Raw genomic sequence first — 23988 nt, 5'->3', positions numbered from 1 at the left:
AGGGGACAAGAAGGGAAAGGGTATGTTTATGTTTTGTCCTCAAAGGACCTGATAGATAAATGTGAGAGCTTCCCAGATGAACTCGGGCCTGCCAAGTTCATGTCCATTAGCGTTAAAGCCAGGGCAGAGAAGTCACACTGGACTTAATTTTAGCCTGTTTTGTTGTTGTTGTCATCATATTTGCAGTTTACTATTAGTATTCTCTTTTGTTTCTCATAATGAATTTTTAAGAAAGATTTTATTTATTCATTTGAGAGAGAAAGAGAGAGCACAAGCCAGGTGGAGAGGCAGAGGGAGAGGGAGAAGTCAACTCCCCACTGAGCAGGGAGCCTGACTAGAGCTGCATCCCAGGACCCCAGGATTATGACTTGAGCCCAATGCAGACACTTAACGGACTGAGCCACCCAGGTGCCCCTCTCACAGTTACTTTAATTTCATGTTCCTTCACAACGAAAGAGCATGGGGCTTATGCATGTGAACTCTTATGTAAGTACTCCAATGAGAGAAGGAGTGTTGTGGGGTTGAGGGGCTGTTTGCCTGGAATTATATACTCAAGACCATATGGATGTAGCTTGGTGTGCTTACCATTTGTTTAGAAGATTTAGTTCTTCCATCATAAAATCTATGCAATTGTGTAAATTTTTATATTTAAGCATAAATTATACCTCCAAATCCATTGGTCTTTTCAATAAATATACAACCTCCACAAGCAAATGAGACTCAGCCCCTGACACACCTTAGGCTGGCTGTGGTTGGATATCATTCATTTGTAAATGTTCATAGTTAGTGGATTACAAACTGATTTTTGTTCAAATTTGGTTATTAAAAATCATAATCAATCTAATTCATTGCTTAACAATAATTTAATCCCATATATGCAACCTAGTTAAAGACATAGCTAAAGCAGCTGGAGAGAAGACACAGGGAATCATTCATAAGATGGAAAACATACCTGATATATCTGATTTTAAAAAATATTCTCACAAAATGTTTTTTTATAGTCATTGATCATTCTATACCAGAAAAACAGAGACTATTATAATTAATGTATTTCAAAGGCTAGTTTTGGGTAATGTAGGCATGTGAGTTTTGCTTCATTGACTTTGAAGTAGTGATTCCCTTACCATCCACTCAAGGTCAAGAGAGGGACCTTGTCCTTCAAAGTTAGAGTTTAGCAGACCAGATGGAGAGCCCTTCAGTGCACCTGTGACAATTGCATGTCCAAGTTGAATTATACAGTTGATATTTCCAGTTTTGCCACTGACTAGTTATAGGTGTCAGGGTCAGTCTTCCCCTCAGTTTTATCATCTACGAAATGGAGATAGTTACAGCAATTTTTCTAGAATTTGCATTAATCAGATGAATATCAACTATCGGCAAGCCTGTATGAGTGTGCCTGTGGTTGGGCAAGTGGATGGAAAGTTCAGACCCAGGGCAGCAAATGTACAGGTAAGGCAACAGGTGGTAAGTCAAGGAGGATGGACAGTGATAAGCAGAATGAGGAAACTTCTGGGGGAAAGAGAAAGAGTTATGCAGATAAGATACCACCCCTATCCCCATCTCTACCCCAGCCACCACACACTCATGCTATAGGTGGTGCAGATAGATAATGGTGCAGATAGACTGGCCCAACAAGGTGTCGTTAATACCTATTGGGGCATAGACATAGCGGCCAGGCAGTTGAAAAATTTCCTTCAATTTGCAACCAATTACTCTGCAACAAAACGGGACTGCTTGGTGATAGATTTTACTTGCAGATAATTAAGAAATTTAAAAGTGGCTCACTGGGGCGCCTGGATGGCTCAGTTGGTTTGGACTCAGGTCATGAGACTGAGCTCCATGTTGGGCTCCATGCTCAGCAGAGTCTGCTTGAGAGTCTCTCTCCCTCTCCCTCTGCCCCTTCCCCCTGCTTGTGGGCATGTTCTCTCTCTCTCTCTCTCTCTCTCTCTGAAAGAAAGAAAAAAGAAAGGAAGAAGAAAGAAAAAGAAAGAGAGAAAGAAAGAAAGAAAGAAAGAAAGAAAGAAAGAAAGAAAGAGAAAAAGAAAGAGAAAGAAAGAAAATCTTTTTTAAAAAGTGGCAGACTCACTTAAATTAAGCATATATAACTGATATAAATGTAACTTACCACAAATTGATGAACTTCACTTAGACCACAATTTCTTCTCACACAAGGAGCTTGGAACTGTGTGAGGTTTGTCCCTCCCTGGCCTGCAGAGATGGGCTGGGTTCTTCTAATCTATACTGTGGGGCTCCTGCTTTTTCCTGATAGAGTCACCATTGCTCTCACTGCTTTAGAGATGTTGAGGCTCTCAGGTGTCCCTGGAGTTCTCACAGTCTGTGCTTGCTTCCCAGGGTGTGGGGCTCCTTTGTTACCATGTTTTTTTCTCTTTTTATTTTTTTATATGCTTCTTCATTGATGGAACATTGAATGAAGGAGGTGTGTGATCTGCAGACATTGAATAAGGCTGTGCATTTAAAGGCAAATAAAATGGGGTTTCTGCCTCAAGGTGGTCCAGTCAGTCAGCTAAGGCAGACAGACCAATGAACAGGGTTTCAGACCATGAGTCAACAGTCATGTGCAGGCATGCTGCAGTTTAACTGGAAGATCATCCCATCTAAGGCTTGGGTGGTCAGGACCTGGGGTCTGTGACCCTTGAGCTACTGGAGACATGAGAAGATGTTGCCCAGGTGTAGGGAGGAGGGGATCAGACAGAGGGAGCAGCTCAGAGCAAGGAAGCAGAGTGCTTCCCGTCCTAGAAACTGGAGGTCCCATTCTATCTCTCTCTTTCTCTCTCTCTCTCTCTCTTACACACACACACACACACACACACACACACACACGCACACCCTTGGAAATTCTACTGCTTTTGTGGAAAGACCCAGCATAAGCCTCATGCTCAGGAACCACCAATCAGCCCCTCAAGAGAAGCAACAATAACAATAACAACAAAATGGATTCTGAGTTTGTCAATCTCTGCAGTGTAAACACCTCCCCCCCTCCCCTGTGTCTGATTTCCTACTGCCAATGACATCACAGCTGGCTTGCCAATTTCCCTATTTAACAATCAGTGCTGAGCTGTTATTGGCTAGCCCCCAGGACAACAGCCTCTCACTGGGAGAGAGAAACCCCTCCTCTGTCACATGGTTTGGCATCTTCTCTTTGAAATATTCCTTGGTGGTCTCTGGATGCTGTCCCTTCTCTCTTTCAGAGTTTCTAGCTGGCAGGTGATTGTGTGCCAGGAAGCTCTACAGAGCTGACCAAGGACAGAGGGCACGCAGCTGTGACATTGGGACACACACACTGAGAAACCCTCTCCCCTGTTTGACCAGAGGGATGGATATGCTAACTGGACCAGTGAATACTGAGGATGCCAACAAGTGAGACACAAGACAGTGAAACATGGAGCAGGGGCAAGTAGGCTGAGAAGAAGATGAACCCTGCCCTCTGGGCATGGATTCTCTCCCAGTTGTGGAGGAAATAGGAAGAGTGGGCATGGGAAGCAGCAGGGAAACTCTTCCCAGAGAAGATGTATGCTGGAGAGTTTGCACACAAACAGGAGGCTAGCTTTCAAGAAACTATACACAGGGAAGGCCAGATTATCAGTTTGATTAATTAATCCCTAAGAATGTAATTACTGTAAATCTTATTCCTGGGAATAAAGTATCTGAACAGAGATTTGTGTCTGCAAAGAAACCAATATTAAGTGGGAGGTTTCTGAGATAATTAGGATCTAAAACTTTTGGAAAAAGTGAGTTGGGTTTCCATATCTATACCTGAAATCCTCACTCCCTCAAGTGCTGAAACCCTGACTATAGAAAAGGTTTAGATGGGGAAGAATGAACCAGTTCCAGGATAACAATGGGATTCAGGTGAGAAGTGTGGGTAATAGAACTTGCTCAAATGCAAAGCATGGAAGTGACGTTTTCCATGATTTCTACGTAGAAACAAAGGAATGGCAGAGCACTTATGGCCCATGGCCAAGGACATACTGGAGAAACAGGTTAGGAAACCACTCATAGGCTATGACTATTTGGGAACCATGTCATGGGGGTGGAGCATGAGGACCCAATAAATGACTTGTGAAGAGGCAGGTAGCTGACACTAACCACTAGGCTAGCAGGAGATGAGCAACTTCAAATGACTCACAACAAATATATAGCTGGGATGGTTTAAAATGGACCAAGTTAGTAGCCAGTTGGAACCAATGTGAGCTCCAAACCAGGGACAGTACCTGGGGAGTGGGGTAGATAACATAGATCCCAAGTGGTTGACGTGAGGAGGGAAGCAGAGAAGGAGAAAAACTAGAGATGGGCAGGTGTGATGTGAAACAGCAGGGACAAGCAAGTTCCTAGGGAGGAACAGGAATAGGGAATGTGGAGCCTGGTCTCTGCAGCCTCTTAAGGAGAGAGCATTTCCTGGGCTCAGAGAGAAAGTGGGGAATAAGGGGCCTAGAGATATTGAAGTAGATAAAGACAGGAAGAAGAGGGAAGAAAACACAGTATAAATTTGTATTAGTCAGGATTCCCCAGAGAAACAGGATGGATGGCTGGATGGATCAATTGATCAATTGATTGACTTGTCTTAAGAGTTGACTCACTGTATTTTGGAGAGTCCAAATTGTGATTAGGGAAGCCTACAGGTTGGATACTCAGAAAAAAAAAAATTTCAGGTCAAGTGTAAAGGCCTTCCCCTGATAGAATTCCTTCCTGCTTGAGAAAATCAGTCTTTGTTCTATTAAGGTCTTCAACTAATTATACAAGGCCCACCACATCATGGAGAGTAATCTACTTTACTCACAGTCCATCTATTCAAATTTTAATCTCACCCTCCAAAAAAGAAAAAAAAAAAAACCTTCATAGAAACATCCAGAATATTGTTGGATGAAAAGTCTGGGCATCGGGGCCCAGCCAAATGGACACATTGTTACAATATGACTTCCATTCAGGCCTTTCAGAGTTAAGAAACAGAAGGTAAAGGCAACTCGAGACCTGGGAAATGTAAGAGATAAAATGAAAGGAAAAGAAATCATTTCAAGGTAACAGGGATGGATGATTCAGATCCCAGAGAATATATAAGAGTAAAAGTATAGCACAGAATAATTACTTATTATGAATGCAAGTTTGCATAAAACTGAAGAAAAGACTGTTGAGGTTTTGAAAGATATATTTATATATATATATAAATGTATATACAAGTATATACATTTATTTTTTTAAGATTTAATTATTTCTTTTAGAGAGAGAGAGAGACTGAACACATGTGTATGAGTGGGGGGAGGGATCGAAGGTGAAAGAGAGGGAGATTCTCAAGCAGACTCCTCACTGAGCATGAAGCCCTTGATCCCAGGACCCTGAGATCATAGCCTGAGCTGAAATCAAGAGCCAGCCACTCAACTAACTGAGCCATCCAGGTGCCTCTGAAAAAAATATTTTTAAAAATAATATTTGCAACAAAGAAGTAGAAAGAAATTGAATTTATGGATTTGCCATTTTGGGAAGATTTGGGAGATTTGGGAGATTTGGGAGAACTTTAATTATAAAATGAATCCAAAAAGTAGTTAATTTTGAAGGTATATTAAGGAGGCTAATGACTGGCACCATCCTTCTGAGCTTGGTAACAGCTGAAGACATGGTACTGTACCAGAAGCTGTAGAACATTATATTGGGGAAATTGTACCCAGTATTCAAAGGGAGAAACTAAGACACCAGGTTGACCCAAGAGCTGGCTTCTTTTCAAGGGCTCATGCTAGAGAAAGCTCAATGTGGAATGTTGAACACGCACATGCACTTTGGAGAATCCAGTAATTTTGCTTTGGAGTTACTGTGTCCCAAAAGGCCCAGAACTCATTTCTTGGCACATCTGAGTTTTACTCTGATTCACATTTTGTAGACCAGCCTTTTAATTCTTTATTAACCACTCTAAAGTTGACCACATAGCATAAGAAATTCTATGGGGGAAAAAAAAAGAAATACTCATGGGAAATCCAAAATAGATAATTCAGTTCATTCTGTACCTGCTTATTAAGAACACCTTTCATGCCCATCATTCAATTTGAATTAGAGAAATATATTTTTCAGACCTGTGTTCATGGAAATATGAACATTTATGCCTAAACAAAGTTCTTTTTCTTAGTATTTAAAGTTTAGAAATGATAACTAGTGTCTGTCTGGTGAAATATTTGCAATTTGGTCATTTTACTCTGCTTTGATTTTCATGGAAATGTATGACCTAATTGCTTTTGGATTACAACCTGTAATTGCAGATTTTACCCACAAAGATACATTTGGAGGAAGAGAAAATTTCAAATCCAGAATAATAAGAAATAAAAATAGCTGTAGGAATTTTTTAATTAAATTGAGAAAATATCAACTTGAGAAAACATTTGAATGAGAAAACTTGTCCTGAGAAAAAAATTGTCCTGAGAAAAAAGTTGGCTTTCCCTCATTGTTTCTTACTTCTTTTCTTTCTTACTTCTGTTTGAGCATGATGCACTCTAATGCACTCTGCATCTTGTCTATTGTGTACTGTGTCTATTGTGTACTTGTCTACTGTGGTACTTTGTTCTCACAGTTAAGTAAAAAATAAACTAACAATGCTGTTTGATCTATGATTATGGTTGAAATGGCCATCAAGCTATAGGCATGAAAATCATAGGGTGACCGGTTGTCTTTTGCCTTATAGCTTTTTTACTTCGCATGATGTTTTCAAAGTTCATCCATGCCAAAAGGTGTATAGGACTTCATTTCTTTTTACAACAGAAAGATCACCTTTTCTATGACACATTTAATTTTTCCACCTATCACTTGATTGACATTTGGTTTCTTCTACTTTTTGGCTCTTGTGAATAATCCTGCTGTTAACTTACATGTATAAATTTTTATGTAGACATATATTTCATCTCTCTTGGGTGTATACTTAGAAGTGAAACTTCCAGGTCATACAGTAACTCTGTTTATATTTTTGAGGAACTTTCATTCTATATTAGCTTCAACATTTTGCATTCCACCATCCCTGTGGGAGGGTCCCAGTGTTTCCATATCCTCATCAATACTTGTTATTAGCTATTTTGTTTTGTGTTTTGCATTGTTTGCATTTAAGTGGGAGTGATGAAATAATTGTGATTTTGTTCACACTTCCTTAATGACCAATAATATCAAGGATTTTTTCATGTGCTTATTGGTTATTTGTATATCCTCCTTGAAAAAACTACTATGTAGATCCTTTACTGATTTTCCCATGTGTCATTGACCTCTTTTATTGAGTTGTGAGAGTTCTTTATATATTTTGGATACAAGTTGTTATTAGATATATGTCTTGCAAGTATTTTCTCCCATTCTTTATATTGTTTGTTCACTTTCTTAATGGCATCAAAAGTTTTAATTTCTATGAAGTCTAATTTAGCTATTCTTTCCTTCTGTTTCTTGTGGTTTTGGTGTGATATCTAAGACTGCCTGATGTAAGGTTACAAGTACTTACACCTATACTTTCCTAGGAATCCTATAATTTTAGATTTTACATTTAGGTCTTTGATTCATTTTGGTTAAATTTTGTGTGTGGGGTAGGGATCCAAATTTGGAGACAATTATATCTTTCCTTCTTATAACTTATATTCCCCTCAACTGCTGTGTTGGTGTGTCTTGGCCTTCAAATACATTAGGCCAGAAACAAAATATCATGCGAAATATCAGACAAGAGACAAACCATGATAAGATGACAAAGGAGACTATTTTTTACTTTAGGGTTTCCAACAGAAATGATAAAATAAAATAAATACAACTCAGCAGAGCATTTGGTTGCCTAGAGCACATCTCTCAGTAGATCTCCTCTTGTCACTTCTTAAGGATTTACATGGTTGACGTGACTGTGTGAGACCACACCACCAACCTCACTACTGACCACTGCCTTAGAGGGTTTTCTCATGGTCATCATGCTATCTTTTTGCCTCTTGTTTCTGCCAGTGGAGTGATGGTGCAAATTTGAGTAAGAAAACAATGTGCAAAAAAATGTTTATCTTTCTTTGTCCATAACTTTCCTTTTTGTGCTATGAAGCTCCATACTCAAATGGCTTAATCTTTGCGCCTCACAGAAGCCCAGAATCTAGAACAGAGCATGTTTGGCTCCCATGTTATAATAGTGTTGGAGGAGGGGCTTCCTAGCCTTGCCTTTCCAGGCGTGGGAGAACAGATACCCTCTTCTCTGTTCTGCCTCTCCTTTCCACAAGTCCTTTGCCAGAGAAGGAGAGACTTCTCTCTGACTTCCACTTTCATAAGTGGGAGGTGGTATATATTTTCGAACTAGAGATAAATTCTACAGATTGGATTATCCAAGTTTACCCCTGAAAGTTTCTAAAGAGGAATTTCAAAGAAATATGGAAAATTCTCTTGTAAAACAACATTGCCAAAACTGTAATACTGCTGCTTAAGCACATTGAACATTCAGAAACTGAATTTTAATGCATCATCTTTTTCTTTCTTGTATTTTGCATCAAATCCTTCTATAGAGCAGATTTTTTCAGAAAAATCCATAGTCAGACTTGCAATGAAAAAAAGCAGTTTACTAAGATTTCAAATCTTACCCTGTTACCTAATGCTTCTCTCCCCATATAGGAAACATCCCCTGCATCCTTCCCAGACAGCTTCCCTGGTGCCTGGGCTGAGTTATAGTAACAACCTGGACCAACTGTTATGTTTGTACACAGTGCCAGGTGCTGGGCTAAGATAATCACATCCATCCTCACAACCTTCCTATAATAGAGGTGTTGTTAATATCACCTTATGGAGTAAGGAAGTGAACATAGATACTAAGTGAGGTAGAAATAATAAATGACAGAGCAGAGATTTAAATCTAGATGCACCAGACCCAAACCTATTATCACAGCACCCGGCTAAATCCTTTGCTCATTGAGTTGTACTTCCCTATTTTTATGCAGGTAGTCATTACTACATTGTGAGTGCCCTGGGACCAGGGGGTTTACTGTATTTACTCTACAACTCCACTATCTCACAATAAATGCCTGATAGATGTATGCTGAGCTAATGAAGCAGCATAAATTAGTGATGAGGAAGAGTGGAGACCCCACTGCCCAGCCCTGGATGGAAACAAGATAGTCTGAGACCACCCAGTGATGCAGTAAAGCTCATGTGTAGTTCTACAGCGGCTACAAAAACAAAGGGACATGACTAAAAGGGCCTGTTAATGAGGTAGGCAACAATGTAGAGTTTAGAAGAAGAGGACAATGGGGAGCTGGAGCATAAGGGCTCCTCAAGACGGATAAACTTTTGAAGTGTGAACAAGATTAAGTTAAAAAAATAGTAGGAGAAGAAAGATACCCAAGACTAGGGAACAGAATGAACAAAAAGCACCTGGCATATTTTAAGGGCAAATTAAATCACTGCGCCTGAAGCAGAGATTTGGTGGAAGGAAGAGTCAGGAAAGAAAGATAAACATGAGGGCTGGTGCCATGTTGTAAATGGTCCAAAATCCCTTGATATTTTTAAAAAAGATTTTATTTATTTATTCGTGAGAGACACAGAGAGAGGCAGAGACACAGGCAGAGGGAAAAACAGGGTCCCTGCAGGGAGCCCAATGTGGGACTTGATTCCAGGACCCCAGGATCATACCCTGAGTGAAAGGCAGATGCTCAACCACTGAGCCACCCAGGTGCCCTGGAATTCATTGACATTGACCCCGCTGATCAGAGTGGATCAAGGGGAGGAAGTTGGACACCTTGAGGTAAGAAGGGTGAGGGGGGGCAAAGAGGAGAGCTGGAGGAATAATAATGAAGTGGGGTCTAGTTAAGGAAAACCTGCAAGAGTCACAGTAGCAGAGTAAGCATTGAGGTGGGGGTAGTGGGACCAAAATTATAGAAAATAGATTTGAAGGATTCTCTAGATGAGGAGGCTGGGAGTGCAGGGAAATGCCGACTCGAAGTCTAACTCCCATGAAGGCCCACCCTGGACATGTGCCAAACCCTGACATCCCTAGAGGAAATGACTACACTGTGGCAGATGGGGGCTAGTAGGAGCCCCTGGGTTTGCCCTCAGGTACATGATGTGAGGAGGGTGTGAGGGTCTGGCTGCTAGCCCTGCAGTATTGAGCAGGACCCACCTGGGTTTAAGAATGTGCTGGAATCCATGATGCTGTGCACATGAATAAACTGCCCCAAGGGGATGGTATCTCCAGAAACAGGAGAGGGTCTTATCTCTACCACAAGGATGTGTAACTACACAAGGCAGGGTTTCAAAAATTATTTATAGAATGATTAGATAAATGCAGTTGTTTCTGAGTTCGAAGTGTTTCAATGTATTAGATTTGAATGAACTACATCAGTTGAGACTAGTGGGTTTCCCCCTTCTATATAGTCATGGTCATAAACACCATAAGGAGCAGTCATATCACTTGTAATTTCTAACACACGATGTCCAAAAGATACCAGTTTATCTATGGCATGAAGTAGCACCTTCCACTTACATGTTCTTCAACCCAGAGGCCCAGGGGTTACTGACAGGCCTGGCACAAGGAATGGCCATACCTTTGTCCCTGTTTCATCACCTCCCACCATAAAGCTGGCTTCCACCATGGTCATTCTTCTGGAACTTTCCATTCCATGTAAGGTAGTTTTCCAAAAGGTAGAAGGAAAAAACAACTAGGAGGCCATGGGAACAAAAGTTCTATTTTAAAAACTCGAGCTGCAGTGGAATTTGACGATTGAACTTTATAGAAAAACAATGAGTCAACTTTATCTGGTAAAGTTATTACCTGTAAAGGTTGATTTGGCCACAGTCCTTTATCAAAATGGCAGTTGGTAAGGTTGCAATATCGAAAATAAATTCGGTGAAGTGAATGCTCTTTGAAAAGACACAGCAGGGATCCCTGGGTGGCGCAGCGGTTTGGCGCCTGCCTTTGGCCCAGGGCGCGATCCTGGAGCCCCGGGATCGAATCCCACGTCGGGCTCCCGGTGCATGGAGCCTGCTTCTCCCTCTGCCTGTGTCTCTGCCTCTCTCTCTATCTCTCTGTGACTATCATAAATAAATAAAAATTAAAAAAAAAAAAAAAAAAAAGAAAAGACACAGCAGAGACAGAGCCTGAGAGTTTGAGGTGAGCTGGGCCTGGCCCAACTCTTGACCTTTCCCAGATCTTCTGCAGAGGGGCCTCCCTCCAAGGAAGGAACTCCCCCTGGGTGGGTGGGGGTTGAGGGAGGGCCTACCAGAAGAGAACTACCAGGGCTGGGGATACCGCTGACCAAAGAACCTTGGGAGGAGGGCACTGTGGGCTGGGGACATGGCAGTCTGGGGACCCTTTAGGCTGAGGACACTGCAGGCTGAGGACATGCAGTCTGAGGACCCTGCAGGCTAGGACACTGCTGGCTAGGGACCCCACAGGCTGAGAACCCTGCAGGCTGAGGACACTGAAATCTGGGGACCCCATGGGCTGGGGACACTGTGGGCCAAGGACTTCGCAGGCCAGGGATTCCATGTGCTGTGGGCGTCTCAGAGTCCAGAGAGTGTTCAGAGGGACACACAGACTAAACCACTGGAATCAAGACACACAGCAGCCCGGGAGACTTCCTTTCCTATGTAATTAAACTGCATAAAGTGGATCTGGCACAGCGGTTTCCACAGCTGGAAACCCTACACGACACCTTTCTTCCCAGTTTCGGGGACACGGCTGCAGGGCGAGAGACTGGCTTGTGCCAAAGCCACCCCTGGCCTCGGAAAGGAGGCAGCTGCTGAGCCGATGGGCTGTGAAGGTCAACTGTGCAGGTGTGCACACGCGGTAAACGTCATGCTGCCTACAAAGATGTAAGGCTGCCTTCTATCTGATGCTCTCCTCTCTGGCCAGCCACGGCCCCCCGTGTATTTCAAACCAATGAAGAAACTTCAGGATTGTACTCAGAGCTGGACACCTGTGTCTACACTTGCCAGTAGGTGGCCCAGAGTGGAGCCACCACTGAGTTAAGCAAGGTGTCATACCCAACACTCCCCAAAGAGGGCACAGTCCTCCCAGGTGGCGCTAAGATGCTGCAGCAGGGCATCTGGATGTTTTATATGTACATCTATGTAAACCTTAGACACCAATTTACTTCTCTGGTCCTATCTTTAAACAAAGAAAAAGAAAAGAATAGGTTTTGTTGAGTGACTCCTACATTCACAGAAATAGAATGGAGATGTATGATTCAGCCAATGAGATGAGTCACATGAAGGTAGACAAAATAATCAGATGTGGATGGACTTGCACAGGTGCAAGTCCACACCATTATTAGCATTGACTTGTTGACTCATGAAACAAATAGAGGTCTGGTATAAATTAACTTATAAGAGCGAGTATGGTTAGTATGGGGGCACTTATATGTATGTTGGGGAAACCTGGTAAGAGGAAAACTTTCAGCCAAGCTCAGTGTTATTGTATTGATAAGAAAATATAATTAAAATGCTAAGTACAATTCCTGAAACATAATTCGCATGGAATAATTGTTAATGTTTTGTTTGTAATCTGCTTTAACCTCCTATTGAGGTCAATGTGGAAATTTAAGAACATGTTCTAGGAGAGGGGCTAGATTGTAAGAGGCAATACAGAGAGAAAATTCAGTCAAGGTCAATAAGCCCTTGAGAAAAAAGTTAACCCCCTAGTAAAATGTTACAAATTTTCAACAATAAAATAAAATTTTTGTTCCTTCTTATGGGATGGGTATTTTTTTAATTGCCACATGCATAATAAATTAAGAGTGTATGAAGACATGGGTACACTCATGCACAGCTATTGGGAGGTGGACTAAGTTACCCATGAGCCATTTACCATCCTACACCCAAATTCTCAAACGGTATATATTTTTCATCCTGCCATTCAAGCACTAAAATTTATTCTAATAAAATTATTAGGAAGATATTATGTCCATCTACACTCTTTAACAGAAGAGAAGTTATGAGGTCTAGAATCCTGAAGGTGAGATTGTGTTTAGATGCCAGACATAAATGCTTCGTGTACCTGGAGGGAGAAGGCACAGGTAAGGTTGATGACAGGGCAACTGAGGGTGTTCATTTCAGATGTTTTCTGGTTTCTCTCTGGGCTGAGAGTGAGGAGAACAGAGGAAATTTGAAATCTGTTTGGACATAGATTCCCAGGGAAAGAGAAGAGAGAAAGTTAATAGCTATGCAGAGTAAGTTTATCCAGGGGTGGTGATGGCTTTGGTGAGTAAGCATGGTGGGAGGCATCCCAGGGATCAGGGGTTTCCATACGGAACACCTCTTTTTTAAAAATGTTATTTATTTCTCTGAGAGAGAGAGAGACTGGCACACGCAAGTGGTCAGGAAGGGTCACAGGGAGCAGCAGACTCTCCACTGAGCAGAGAGACTGATGCAGGGCTCCAGTTCAAGTTCTGCCCTGAGATCATGATCTGAGCCTGAGCCAGATGCTTCACCAACTGAGCCACCCAGACGCCCCACAGAACACCTCTACAGAAAGACAACTTGAAGCAGAGGTCCTTGTTTCTCATATGTACAAATCCTTTGTGAAATTGAATAAATTCAGAAGATTTTTTATTCATTTCAAAAAGCTGACAAAATAAGAGGCACCATTTTTAATATATATCCATTGAATGGTGGCCCATCATGCCAAGGCCTTCTGTCTGGGTGGTATGATGTGCCCACACTGGAAATGAGGTGAATCCTGGAGCAGACTATAGGGACATTATGAGGAGCAGTGGGTTAACAAGCTTGTATTTTTTTGTTGGTCTCAGATCACCAGAGTTGTACAGGGACTGGCTGGAAAGACAATAACATGAGATGAAGAAGAAAATTGCAAGTCTATGTCTAAGCAAGTTGAAATTATGTTCATGTTTAGCTCCATGGGTCAGAGCAGGAGACTAATGAGGCTCTGAAATCTGGATCCCACATGGATCAATTAATTTCTCAGAATGCTCAGTACTCCAAGTTCTGCCCAAGAAAGGGGATCCTCCAAAGTTGGAGTTTTTCAGGGAGGCACTGCCAGAGGACCAGGGCCACTGGGAAAGGACCAAATCCATCAAGGGGAAAGGTAGCAGGGCCCCAAGGCCTGAGCCCTCTGTAATGGTGAAGGACTAGGCTATGGGGAGTAATGGAGCATGTGAGCCATCTGCCATATTACATGCAGCCTGTCCTGTATCTAGCTTAGAACTCAGCCCTGAGAGATCCCAGGTGGACCCCACAGTCCTGCTAGAACTCAGAACTAGAGACAGAGATGGCTGGGCGCCATGTTTGTCCATCTCACAAATATGTTCCATTGTGAATGATCCAGGGGAATTTTCAACAGAAAAAAAGTATGATGTTACTAATATATCACTTCAAGAATTTATACCTGTGGGGGTTTTTTTAAAAAAGAATTTGTTTATTTGAGGTAGAATGAAAACAAGTTGGGGGAGGGAGAGGGAAAAGCAGACTCCCCACTGAGCAGGGAACCCCATGCAGGGCTCTATCCCAGGACCCAGGAATCACGACCTCAGCCCAAGGCAGACATTTAGCAGACTGAGACACCCAGGGGCCCCCGTGGTTCTTACTAAGGTAGTGTGATGGATCGGCTTTCTCTAACTCAGCTGCTCTGACGAGGTGTTGCTGGGAAGGACAGCTTGCATCTGTGCTGCCTTCTGGAGATGTGCGCCAGAATTTGCATTTCTGAGAAGTTCATTGATCCATATGAGGTTCTGATTTCCAAGCCCTGTTAGTGCCAGGGTCTGACCCATGATGCCATGACATGACTAACTTGCTCAGAACTATGCTTAGAATGTATTTCTCTATCTCATTTCATTACATTTCCCATCAACCCCTGTGCAGTTCAAGGGCTCTGAGACCAAGGAAAAATATAAGCTTGTTAATCTGCTGTTGGGCATAATGTTCCTACACAAGCACAGATGAGAGTGTTTCCTACAGCCTGATTCCCAGTGTGAACTCATCCTATTGCACAAGCAGAAAGGCACTGGCGTGAGGTGTATTATGGCCTGAATCATGTCTCCAGCCCCCAAATTTAGAGGTTGAAGCCTAACCCCTAACCTTACAGTATTTGGAAACAGAGCCATTAGAGATGTAATTAAGGCTACATAAGGACCTAAGGGTGAGGCCCGTAGGACTAGTGTCATTATAAGAAGAGGAAGAGATGCCAGGAGTGTTTGCTCATGGAACAAGGGCCACCTGAGGGCACTAAGAAAGAAAGGGGCCATCTGCAAGCCAAGAGGAGAGGCCTCAGGAGAAATCAACCTGGGCTTCCAGCCTCCAGGGCTATGAGGACTTAAATGTCTGTTGTGTGAGATTCTGTTGTGTTAACCTGAGCCCATTAAGATAAGGCACTACGGTTGACAGAGCATACACCAAAATGATTTTCTCCTTGTGTTAATTTATATAAATTAATAAAAACTGTCTGAATTTTTAAGTTTCATAAAGGATTTGTGCGCATCTTAAATAAGACATCCTGGCCTAGCATTTTCTTTTTTTTTATTTATTAAATATTTTTATTTATTTATTCATGAGAGACACAGAGAGAGGGAGGCAGAGACACAGGCAGAGGGAGAAGCAGGCTCCCTGCAGGGAGCCCAATGTGGGACTTGATCCCAGAAACCTGGGATCATGCCCTGAGCCAATGGCAGATGCTTAACCAACCAGGTGTCCTATCATTTTCTTTCCTTCAAGGGATTTTCATAAGAGGACGCATAAGCTTAACCCTGGAATGGCTCACCCATCCTGAGTCTTATGAAGCTTATTCTTTGTGAAGATTGAAAATATCACTGCTTTCATTTTCCCCAAGGCATTAGTGAAGAATGCACCATCTGGAGGATGGTGAGAAGAGGCAGTCTTCACTTCAGGAAACACTCTCATGGTCTCAAAATGCCAATGACACTAAATCCTCAGGATCTTGGTCCAGGCCCAGAACACAGAAGTCTCCATGGACCATGGGAGTCCTTCTCTCCGTGCCTGGGAGGATGACACCTCTCAGATCTGGGTTGGCTATATAGTCAATAGGAGGTTTACGGTTCAGAGTGGTACTGCCAAGTGATTACTTGAGACTAGGTTCCCATCCTTGGTGGGATTTCAGAGGATTAGCCTAGAAGAGAAACTGTGACATTTTACACTGGCTTTTTTTTTTTTTTAAAGATTCTTCTGAAGATTAGAAAGTAAACCATTATGGGTTGTGTTTCACAATGACTACTCTGTAATAACTACCAATATCAACAGGTGGAGACGTTACTGCATGTTGACTGATTATCGAGGTTAATAGACTATGAATATTTATTTATTTATTTATTTATTTATTTATTTATAGTCATCTCTACATCCAACATGGGTCTCAAACTCATGACCCTGAAATCAAGAGCTGCACAATCTCCTGACTGAACCAGCCGGGTGCCCCCATGAATATTTACATTGCTGTTGCTAATGTGGTCAAGAGGATATGAGTGCGTGGGAAATTGGTGACAATTGACTGAAAGAATCCCATATCTCAGTTTTTTTTCAATTGGAGTTCAATTTGCCAACATATAGCATAACACCCAGTGCTCATCCCATCAAGTGCCCCCCTCAGTACCCATCACCCAGTCACCCCCACCCCCTGCCCACCTCCCTTTCCACCATGCCTTGTTCGTTTCTCAGAGTTAGGAGTCTCTCATGTTCTGTCTCCCTCTCTGATATCCCACTCATTTTTTTCTCCTTTCCCGTTTATTCCCTTCCAGTATTTTTATATTCCCCAAATGAATGAGACCATTTAATGTTTGTCCTTCTCCGATTGACTTATTTCACTCAACATAATACCCTCCAGTTCCATCCACATTGAAGCACATGGTGGGTATTTGTCATTTCTAATGGCTGAGGAATATTCCATTGTATACATAAACCACATCTTCTTTATCCATTCATTTTGCGATGGACACCGAGGCTCCTTCCACAGTTTGGCTATTGTGGACATTGCTGCTATAAACATCGGGCTGCAGGTGTCCCGGCATTCCACTGATTCTGCATCTTTGGGGAAAATCCCCAGCAGTGCAATTGCTGGGTCGTAGGGCAGGTCTATTTTTAACTCTTTGAGGACCCTCCACACAGTTTTCCAGAGTGGCTGCACCAGGTCACATTCCCACCAACAGTGCAAGAGGGTTCCCTTTTCTCCGCATCCTCTCCAACATCTGTGGTTTCCTGCCTTGTTAATTTTCCCCATTCTCACTGCTGTGAGGTGGTATCTCATTGTGGTTTTGATTTGTATTTCCCTGATGGCCAGTGATGCGGAGCATTTTCTCCTGTGCGTGTTGGCCATGTCCATGTCTTCCTCTGTGAGATTTCTGTTCATGTCTTTTGCCCATTTCATGATTGGATTGTTTGTTTCTTTGCTGTGGAGTTTAAGAAGTTCCTTATAGATCTTGGAAACTAGCCCTTTATCTGATACGTCATTTGCAAATATCTTCTCCCATTCTGTAGGTTGTCTTTTAGTTTTGTTGACTGTTTCTTTTGCTGTGCAAAAGCTTCTTATCTTGATGAAGTCCCAGTAGTTCATTTTTGCTTTTGTTTGTCTTGCTTTCATGGATGTATCTTGCACCATATCTCAGTTTTAAGGCCAATTTAGTCACACACTAATCCAATCCCTATAGCACCCCAGACCAAACTAGTTGTCCTGCAGTGTGACTGCCTTCCAGAAAGTGCTGTGACCTGCCACCAAATGAGGTTCCAGAGGTCTTCATTCTTCTAAGCTGGATCACAGGTAAAATTTGATAATACTATAGTAAAAGTTGTCTCCTACTAGCCTCAAACAATTCAGGGAGACAAAACTCTTTATTACCAAATTCCACAGCAATTCTCCCCAAATGTGATTTGGTCCTTCTGTGTACCTGCTGTATAAGGAAACAAATAAAGCAATATAAACTCATAAAGTCTTATTTTAACTTACATTGTAACTCTCTTTTATGTCTCATGTCAGATGTTATCTGTAGTCTTCGAAATCACTTTTATAAGGAAACAATTTATATGAAATCATTGGCATTTTCTGTCCAAACTCTCACACTTTTCTACATAATGACATTAGTTGAGTTCCTGCCTCTATGAAGCCATAATCTTCCCCAGAACATTTCTAGCAGTTTCACCTGCCCTTGAAGGTTTGTGGGGTGCATTTTAGGTTAAATGAATGACACAGTATACACAATTATTTGCATGGATTAGAGAATGCGGATCTAACAAGCAAAGAAAGTGATGGAGATTTGAGATCATACCCAAATTCTGCAGCCTTTCCCACCCCTTTCTCACAGGGGTGGGGACTGTGCCCTGTTACTTTAGGGACTAACAGTAATTGTGTACAATCATCTCTGCAGGCAGCTTGCTCCTGGACAGGGTGGGGTGAGGAGCAATGAAAAATGTATCTTATATGGCATAGCAAAATGTGCCTCCTAATATTAAATTAATACCTAATATTAAATTAATACCTAATCCTGAACTGGATACAATTTCCCACCCAATCATGAGCAGAATTGAGCCTCCGCATGATGTGTGCTGTGGAAGAAGGGGCTCCTTCTTAAACATGTCAACCAAGAAGCCTTGTCTTCAGTCTTATAAGGATATTATTATAAGGATAATAAACCTTGCTTGCTAAGCCCTCTGGGGACTACCAGTGTCTATTCAGGTGCCTTGTGGTCCAGTGCTTTTGCCCTTGTAGCTCAAAGTTTGTCAACAACTTGAATTCCCACTATTGCTTATGGCCACCCTCAAGACATACCCAAGGGCCATTTTGGTTTTGCTGAGAATAAGTGGTCTAGGCTTGGCTCCACACCTTTGTTGCAGTCTGTGAACCACGGTTCTGACTCAAATATATTGAGCCAGCGCCTGTAGGGACCCTTTGAAACAAAATATCCTATAGCTTATGGTTTCAGATCTCTTTCCCAAAAGCTCTACACCAACATGGTCAAAATATCTACATAGCCTGGTCCCACCAAGAACCTTAATCCCAAGCATGGTTAATATTCCTCCTCTGTGGGATACCTGGAAATGTGTGGAGGTATTTTGGTAGTTATAATGCCTGAGTGGAACATATTATACTATTATAGGAAGGGAGTAGGCCTACTAAAAGTCCTACAATGTGAGGGACTGTAATCTACAATGAAAAGTGTACCTCCTAAAATGTCAGTAGAATTCCCACTGATTTCCACAATATCCTAACAGGCCTACAAATTGAAATCCTCCCCTCCTGAACAAGTTACAATTAGAACTAATGCCTTCTCCCTCTGAGTGTCATATAAGAGTGGCCTTTTCTAGAAGGTAACATAAAACAGGTATCAAAAAATGCTAGCCCCTCAGTATGTAGAATAAAGGCCACTCAAGGGTGAGCATCTCCAGGTATGCCTGCAGGATGCTATATTCTTCCAAAGGAGAAAAATAAGCAAACTTATTCCTGGCCCATGTACTCTTGGTGGATTTATGAAACCACCTACTCTAAATTAAATACTACAGTAACAGAGCCAATATTGCTTTACATTGAAGTGGAAGAGTAATCAAAACAGTTAGGAAATGTCTGCTGGGGAAAGTTTAAAATAAAGTTAAGTTTTTAAAAAATTGCAAATAACTGAAAAATCAGGAGTTCAGGGCTGGATAATAAACCTTGTGACCTGTTGGTGTCCAGCAAGATTTGTAAAGGGTCTATTTTCTTTCTTTCTTTCTTTCTTTCTTTCTTTCTTTCTTTCTTTCTTTCTTTCTTTCTTTCCTTCCTTCCTTCCTTCCTTCCTTCCTTCCTTCCTCCTCCTCTCCCCCCCACCCCCTTTTTAAAAAATTCTACAGTTTGGGACAGATCTTTTGCATATACTTAGATTAAAATCTCTTATTTCATTCAGTGTTTGTTTCCTTTTGGATTAGTGGCATTTTGGCATGAACCATAGTTCCTATTAGCTCTGCTTGTACCATCTTACTTGATCTTAATGTCAACTCTGACCAAAGATTGTTAATAATCACATCACCAAATTTGCTTATTAAGAATTGTATCAAGTATTAGTGTTAACAGCATCACAGGACAGTATGTCCAAATGAGAAGGCCATTTTCCCAATTGCTTCAAAAATCCAAATTAGCCAAAGAAACTCTGATTCCTTTTGATTCATAGCTCTCTTGGCAGTTGCTAGACTTTCTTCAGACAACACCCAGGACCACCTGAGCAACAGAGCAGTCAGTCCCAAATGGCCGATGGTGTCATCAAAGAAGTATCTGCCAAGTGCACACTGGTGGCCAAATGCATGGTTCCACTTTCCACAAGTATAAGACTGAGATGGAAGCCCAGCTCCTTTCTGAATCTGATTGGAAGATGCCACATTGGACTAATTTATGGGCCAATTTTATCTTTTTTTCCTCATGAAGTTCTAGAAAGCGTCTAGAGCTAGCTTTTAGGTAGACTTTCAGAGAGGAAGAATCATGTCTTGGTACTTTGTGTGTTCATTCTTTCCTGACTCCCACTTCGGACATACCCTCAGTGAAGGGTATGTTTTTTTCCAGCATTGATCTTATTTATTAAAAATGACATCTCAGAAGGACAGGAAATACCCAACCACAGTAAAACTTGCTAAAAAGTCCTGGGTCCTACCCTAACCTTTGAAAATAATCCACACCAATGTGGCCTATTGCAAATGATAAGATTACAGAGCTGAGACAGTAAGGATTCAGGGAATGGGGAAACAAGATTGGGAGAAGGGTGACACAGCCTGCCGAGGCTGGGATCATACCCACGAGGTGGCTCCTGGGCCCAAGGCCAGCCCTGACACGGAAGTGTGACATTCATGGAAGCACAGACACCGGTTCCATCACCTCTACATCTGAGACAGCTTTGGGACCAAGCAGGAAATGAATTCCATGTGCTCTCACCCAGAATGTGTTAGAGCTTTCTGCCTGACATTTTCTTTACTACAAGATGGTGTTGGCTGGCAGGGGTCTGATTCTTGGCAGCTACTTTTATGGGGGTAACAGCAATCCTGAATTTCTACAAAATATACCACAGCAGCTCAAAAAAAGAAGAAGAAAAAACACATAAGCATGCAGATTATTTAAATTTGAATTTGAATTTAATTTTGAATGTGTATGTTTACATTCCCTAGACCTAAATTTATAATATTTTTTATTTTCATCAAGCAGGAAGACTCCAGGTTTTGTTTAACCTAGCCCTCACTGTCTCAGGACAGTAATAATGCATGTTTAGCAGCATGTGAAATTCCCAATTTGAGAAAGATTAGAGTCAATCTTAGCAGTAATTCACAATTTATTTGATGTGTGCATTCAAGTACACTGGGGGCATGTTTGAATGCTCTAAATTATACATAAACTTTGTATCTCTCTCTCTCTTCCCCATCCAACGAGAAACTGTTTATGTTAGAGATAGATAATGTAATATAAATATTTAAGAGTGCATAAATATGTCAGCATAAGGCATATATTATTTTATGATGATCAAAGTTATAATGACAGCCATCTGAAGATCAGGAAAGCAGATGCTGTTTAAAGTGGTCACCAGCCGAGAGCATGATGGGGCTGATGGGCTCAGGACAAATCTCCAGACAGTCAAACACATGCAAAAACACTTTTTAATTAAGATTCTGAATGATGGTTTGAATCTCAGTGTATCAAATGTATGTCTTAAACCTTGGCTTGTTTTTAAGGCTCTGGTTTCTTGTGGGCTTATTAGCAACTGCTGCTTTTGAGTGTCTCTGAGTCGTGTCAAAGTCTTAATTGAATCAAATTTTCTCTTATTTCAATTGCTTGTCATTTTATGATGACTAATGTCAGAAGATTGCCTGGGTCTTCAGATCAGTATCCAAGTGTCATGATTTCCCAGTTTCATGACTCTCTGCGTACATTGATGACCTGGGAAACGATCTCGCTGACCATACCTTCCTGCCTTTCTAGAACATTACGATTTCTCAGGGCACCTCGTGGGTTAGTAGGTTGAGTGTCCAATGCCTGATTTCGGCTCAGGTCATGATCTCAGGGTCCTGAGATCGATGCCCTATGTCAGGCTCCTTGCTCAGCAGGATCTCTGCTTGAGATTCTCTCCCTTTCCTTCTGCCCCTCCCCCTGTTCGTGTGCCCCCTGTCTCTCTAAAATAAACAAAATATTTTCTTTAAAAAGAGCATTAATATTTATCAAGATAAATTGTAGTCTTTAGCAAACCACCTAAAACTTGGTCTAGAAGTTTTATTCAAAAACAGAATTCTTTCATCTCTTATGAAATTCATCAGACTCTAAGCCTGAGGCTTCTGCCGGAAAATTCTCAGTGCTTTGTATTTATCATGTCTTTAAAAACAGACCACGGAGGTTGCAGCAAGCCTGGTACCACTTGCCAGGGAGCAGGTTGTTTGCTGTCCTCCAGATACCTGTGCAACCCTTTTCTGCAAAAAATATTCTAACTAACCTATGTTCACCTTGTTCAGCTAAGTATTTCCTGCTGCTTTCATCTATGGCGATGGCTCATTTTAGAGATATGAAGAGAATCATCTTCACTCTAGCTGGTTGTCTGCCTTTGAGACAGTTGTACCATATTATCTTTCACTGTTTGGACTCAAGCACAGCAGAAAGGAGAATTTAAGTGCAGAGGGAACCAGGGGCTTCTATTCTGCTGGCAAAGTAACTATGTCTCGAAGAGGTAGTGGCTGAGTCTAGAAGAAGGTAAGGCCTTCAAAATCTTTTGGGAGCAGAAGCCAATGCAATGCAGGTGAAGAGACAAACCTTGCCCCAGTGAACCTGAAGCACACCTGCTGGCTACGTGCACTGTTTGAGAATGCTGTACCAGGCCCCTCCCAGCTCCCCTACACTGTTGCTTACTAATGAACTTCTGTCCATAAGGGGTTCATCTGGGTGGGCTAGGGCTTGTGGGTCAGGCTCCAGGCATCCATTATTTTCCCAACCAGAAGGCCCACTGCAGCCCCACAGCACCATCTGGGGGGCTATGTACCTCTGGAAAAGCCTTTCCCTTATTTTTCTACAGAAAACCATTGCCCAAGATGCATCCCAAAGAAAAGAATCTTGGGTGCAGAGATGAGGGGTAACTATGAATATTATGTCCTGCTCCTCAGAAGTTGATTCAATCTTCTGACTAAAATCATAACAAATAACTTGTTTTAATAATTTCCCAAATATGTTTAATATTTTGGGGGGTGATGATGGCTATGAATGCCCTGATAAAGTAGGATTTTATAGAATTGATGTGGGGAATTAGGTTGTAAATGTAAACTCCTGGCCAAGTGGATTTAGAACATCAATCTATTGGGTAAAATATAATATAAACTATAATTTAGGGTACTAGGTATGGAGGAAATCTTACTCATTCTTTTAACATAGAGAATAAATATCACAGATTACATTATAGGAAGCAACTCTACATTTACTTACATTTGATGTATTTTAGAACTCATTGAAGTGGTCATTTCTTCTTCATTTTCCCCTGATATAACTGTTCTAGAGTACATCTTTGCTCAAGGTTATGAGAACAGCGTTGGATAACTGATCTGTGTTTTGGCAATTGTTCAAAATCTGTTGGTGAAAAAAAAAACACAAAAAAACAAAACAAAAAAAAACAAAATCTGTTGGTGATTTTTACTACCCATGGTTGCTGATAGTTTAACTTGAGTGAGTCCCTGAGTCCCTAAAACATGAGAATCACATTATTAGTACCTACTTCAACAGAAGGGCAGGTAGCTACCCATAACCATCTCACCCTACCCCCAAAATATATGTAACTAGTACATTCAGACACATACAGGCCATGTTGGAAACAAACCATAGACAATTAAATTGAAAAGATAAAACCCAATACACTGTGAAGGATAAAATTACTGTGGGATTTTTGAAGCCTTGAAGAAGCCAGGCACAATACATATTTTGGAGGACTCTTGTCTAGCTGATAAAGTTGATTGAGATGAGTTTGGTGCTTATAGTGAAAGAAGCCCAGATTCCTGCTCACTACCCATTGATCAGAGTAGTCATTTAGAATCCAATCTACTAGTCATACTCTGTGTGGCAATCAG

This window comes from Vulpes vulpes, chromosome 3 (genome assembly GCF_048418805.1).
Source record: "Vulpes vulpes isolate BD-2025 chromosome 3, VulVul3, whole genome shotgun sequence".
Taxonomy (NCBI): domain Eukaryota; kingdom Metazoa; phylum Chordata; class Mammalia; order Carnivora; family Canidae; genus Vulpes; species Vulpes vulpes.
Note: the sequence above shows the minus strand (reverse complement) of the source record.